This window comes from Etheostoma cragini, chromosome 4 (genome assembly GCF_013103735.1).
Source record: "Etheostoma cragini isolate CJK2018 chromosome 4, CSU_Ecrag_1.0, whole genome shotgun sequence".
NCBI lineage: Eukaryota > Metazoa > Chordata > Actinopteri > Perciformes > Percidae > Etheostoma > Etheostoma cragini.
This window is the reverse complement of record NC_048410.1, coordinates 28,947,555-28,952,366: the sequence shown is the minus strand read 5'-3', so window position 1 is coordinate 28,952,366 and position 4,812 is coordinate 28,947,555. Positions and strand designations below refer to the sequence as shown.

The following is a 4,812-nucleotide window of genomic DNA, read 5'->3' as shown; positions in this document are numbered from 1 at the left end:
GGCCATTCTGATAGAGGTTTCCTGCCTATTATCATGGAGTGAGGCGATTCTGATAGAGGTTTCCTGCCTGATAGAAGTATGAATTGTTGCATACATTTTCCTACCATATCACATAAACCTGTTCATGAGACTTTTTTGCTTTATTGCTGATGTGGAAATAGGATTGCTTGCATGACTAAACTAAACTAGTTACTGCAGGTTTAACTAAATGGTTTTGTGCTTTTGTTTCATTTTTGGAACAGGGACATGTAACAATCCTTATGCCAATATGGCAAAAGGCAGCCAGGTTATGTTTACAGGGACTGTGTGAGTAAGAATGCAATTTTTCGATTAGTAGTTTTTTTATTATTATTAATATTTGTTTCCCTTCTACATGTCTTGAAAACGGGGCCAACAGGTGCAGCAGGTTAATATTCTGTGAGGGTGTTACTTGTTAGTGGGTCAGCAGCTCGTCTGTTAATAACTGGCTCTCTGGAATGGTAATGTGCTGCAGTCATTTCAAAGCCAAACACTCAGAGATGTGCACAATGCAGACAAAAGTCAGAGGGTCAATGCATTTTTATAAAACACCGACACACACATAAATAATGTGTTTTGAATATTATTTTGGTATAGCTAACCATTGGGTCGACAGTTTATCCCATTGAGTCGACAGTGGTCGAGTTTATCCCAGCATGAGAGATTTCCTTATCCTTGGTTTTATTGTTTACCATTCCCTGTGTTTTTATGAACTTATTATTTTCATATAATAGTGTCTCTGTTATTGAGACCCTTTTTGCTTCTTGACTTTGCGGCACCTTGGTTCAGTTCTGTTGTCTTTAAATGTGCTATATAAATAAAATTGGAATGAAATGGATTGGATAGCACAATGCTTGAGTGTAAACAGTGATCAGAAACCCTGATCAGGTGTCTACATGCATCCTGACTTCCATTAGATTTCTGAAACTACATAACACATAACTCCATGCTCCAAAATCCTGAGCATACTCCCGATGCACACACCAAGTAAACTCACTCACTGGTGTTAAACATTTAAGGAATACAGGAAATGAGGGGAGAGACCAGTGAGACAGGAACTGTCCTTTGAGCAGACGGTTTCTGTTTTTATGGCTCCCGCTTGCTTCCTCAGATTAACAAGAACAGAACAGTTATTTTTAGAGCATGGAGAACAGGGGATTAGTTTCCTGTTGTGTTTTGGATGCTTCTTTGATGACTCAAGGTGTGGCAGTGTGTGCATACTGTACTGTAGATGTGTGTGCATGATAAACCCTCACTTCTTCTCACACTGCTCCCCACACAGCCCTGCTCTGTGGAATCGGTGTTTAAGTGCATTTATGTGGTGTGAATGTAGAGGTAATAGACTGTATGTTTCCTTGATTACATGCATGCATGTGACGTGTAAATAGAGAACAGTATCATGTCACCATTGCATTTTTTTTCTGGTGGATGAGTCAAAGAAACAACACGTTCGGGTTTATTTTAGAACTGACAAGATACAGAAACAGGACAGGACAATGAAGAACACACACGAGGGTGGTTGTGGTGGTATGTGTGTATGCGTGTGCTCATGGCAACACGTTTCTTCTCAAAATTAAATGGATGTAATGGAACAGACTCATATTAGTGGGCTGAATTCACAGTGATTGACATGCAGATGAACATTTATCTATAAACAGGCTATAAAAATGCAAAGGTATTACTACATAGGAAAGCACTTCCAGTTCTTCGTAGGAAATGTTAGATTTGGGTTTTGCTTAAAGGTCCACTGTTTAGTTGTTCATTATCAAAATCAGTGTTGCCCGTTCCGTTGCCATTTTACATTTCCATTTGCATGAACGGTGGTAGATGCTCCACATTAATGCGCCATTTTGAAATATGTTAGCCTGTGAGGGACATACAGGACGTACTGCTCCGCCTTTCAAGTTTTCGCGGTCACATGACAAACTCCCAGCTGCCTCTAACGCTGCTAATGGGTATCGTTGCATCCGGCAAGTTAGAAGAAGGAGACATGGAGGACCACACAAATTCAAAATCCAAATTTCAAGAACTGAAGTCTTCTTCTTGGCCCAGAAAAAGAAAAAGAATATTGAAAACAGTATCTTGGCTTTTGAAGCTGAAGGCTACCGTGGCTGTGATGCGGACTTTGAACTGCGTGGTGCGAGAGATGATTGCGATATATGATCTCAACGCTAGAAGGGAGAAATCCCTACGCATTGGACCTTTAACAGACACGATATTGTAAGATGTGATTTATTGTAATGGGGACATTTCATCTGAAGAAAGGGAAGAATTTATTTATATCAGAAACATGGGTTTCTTTGGAACAAAATTCCCAAATATAACATGGATGCATGGATGTACATTGTTTGGATTTAAAGGTAAAATGAATGATTACATTCATTGAATTATGTGTGTTTTATATAATTTGAAAAATGTTGAAATGGCTTTAAAACAGTCCCCTGACTAAACTTTGACCCAAACCAGTCTGTGATCCACTCAACATCCTATGATCTTAACTCATTTCTGCCTTTTTAACAAAAAGAAATGTCATTTTAACAGGTTTTTTTGCTAACATGAATTTAAAACAAAACACTGAAAAAAGTGTCAAAAGCATAGAAAAGAGCCAGAAATGCAAGTTCATGGACAAAGGGAAGACAACACAAGGGTTAAGTAGTACTCCCAGGACACAAACACCTCTTCCTGGGTGGAAGGTTTGCGTTTTACCCCCTTAACTTCTCCCCTACCCTGCTTGAAAGCGTTGTGTTTGAGTACACACTCAATTCAATTCAACTTTATTTACAGTGTCATGTCGTAACAGAAGCTATCTCAAGACACTAGAGAGATAGAGGATTTCTAGACCACTCTATAATTTGCAGAAATCCAACTATGTCCCCCAAGAGCAACCATTCGGTGTGACAGAACCAGGACCAGGATCTTAGTGGTCGGCCTCCTGCCGCTGCTGTTTGGGACCCAGAGACACTGTTTGAAACCAATGGAAAATGAACGTCCTTTGGTTTTGTCACACAAATAAAAGAAGCTTCAATAAAGGATCTTGGGCTTTGGGAGAATGACATTGGACATTTTCCTTTTTTCCTAACAATTTATAGACTAAACAACTAAATGCAAAATGTAATTAATAGATTAAGAAGAATGAAAGCAATCATTAAATTGTACCGTGGAGACTCAAAAGACTGGAGGAGAGACAACATGAGCTAAAAGTAGTGAAACGAGAAAGCCAATTTCAAAAGATTCATTCGGGTTCCAGCATGTTTAATCCTTCTTGTTCCTCTCCGCATCGCTGAGTGAAGAAGATAGAAAGCAATAATCACTCAGCACGCCTTCCACAAGACAGCCGGCTCTCCCTAGGTACAGCTTCTTCATCTCAGGACGGTGTCAGTGGCCTTCTGGGAAATCTGCAGGGAGGAGCGATGGCGGAATGGAGAGCTGGCGTCTTGTTGACTCGGCAGAAAACACAATGAACTCCTGGAGAGGCGGAGCAGATGGAGGAGTGGGACAATGATCTAAAGACTGTGTGTGTGTGTGTGTGTGTGTGTGTGTGTGTGTGTGTGCGCACTTCAGTGATGATGGTTGGAGTATTTTGTTCAATTCTTTTCTTTCAAAGATTATCTTTTGGGCGTTTTCGGCCGCTATTTTTGACCGGACAACGGAATACATCATGAAAGAAGAGAGAGTGTGTGTGTGTGTGTGTGTGTGTGTGTGTGTCTGGGGAGGGGGGAGGTCAGGAGTGAACCTCTATTTACACACGCCCGCTCTACCAACTGAGCTATCTTGGAACCCAAGTATATATTGTTTTTATTGTCATACCTAAATGACTTTTTCTACGTCACATCATCACATTTATACAAGCTTTTAATTGCTTTTGTTGGTCTCTCAAAGCAGTAACTCTTGTTATATACAGTGTAGAAAATTTAAATATACATGTGCATATGTACAGGAATTATAAGGTAAGTGATTAAACGTTTTTGTATGACCTGTGATCCAGTGGGCAGCCCATGGCATGATGGGACGCTCCAATAATCACCAACACCTGCACGTGACGAGGCATCGTGTGCGGCTGACGTCATGAAAACATAACGTTGCTCTTGACCCTCCTGTTATCCTTGGGTCAAATTTGGCCCGTTTACAAAAACTTTCTCTATGAGAGCTATGACAAAAGAACATTGGAAAAAAAGTGACAATGTTGAAAAAAAACTGCAAAAAAACAGGGGAAACCAATCAACAAAGACGTTCTTTTTTGAAACGCTATAAAGGCGACCAAACAAATCTGAAAAAGTGACTGAAAAATATCAAAAAACATTGGAAAAAACAACAAAGAAACTACTTTAAAAAATTGACTAAAACATAATTTTAAAAAAAGTGACAAAAAATGGGAATAAAATTGACAAGAACGGCGAAAAGTAAAAAAAAAATCACAAACGTTGCAACACAAGGGTTTAAATTGGGTAAAATCCATCCACTCCAATTAACTTTGTCACCTTTCTGTCTACATCGCTCCTGTCATGAATATTGTTATGAACGTAAATATGAGTCGTGATTGCTGCTTGAACAAACGACCTATGTGGCCGTTTTCCGGGGGACGGCGCTCTTGGTAAGTCAAGTGATGTGTTTTTGAAAATAGGAAAGCAGATTTGTGCAGCAGAACTACGAAACTACCAAACAGGAAGTTAATTCTTGTGTTTACCACTTTTTTCAACATCCTGCGCTTTATTGTTAACGTTTTTTCTCCATTACATTTTCCGCTTTTTGCCCCCATACAAGTTTTACACTTTGAATTCAGGGACACTGTACCTA

General features: G+C 39.7%; 1 long non-coding RNA gene across 1 annotated transcript in view; it reads right to left on the bottom strand.

Moving 5' to 3' along the window:
• The window catches only part of LOC117943797, an 8,586-nt gene extending 4,429 nt beyond the window's left edge, over positions 1-4,157 (bottom strand). The window contains exon 1 of the long non-coding RNA XR_004656436.1: positions 4,146-4,157. This is a non-coding gene — a long non-coding RNA (uncharacterized LOC117943797). The remainder of the gene's footprint in view (positions 1-4,145) is intronic.
• Positions 4,158-4,812: the final 655 nt, after the last annotated feature.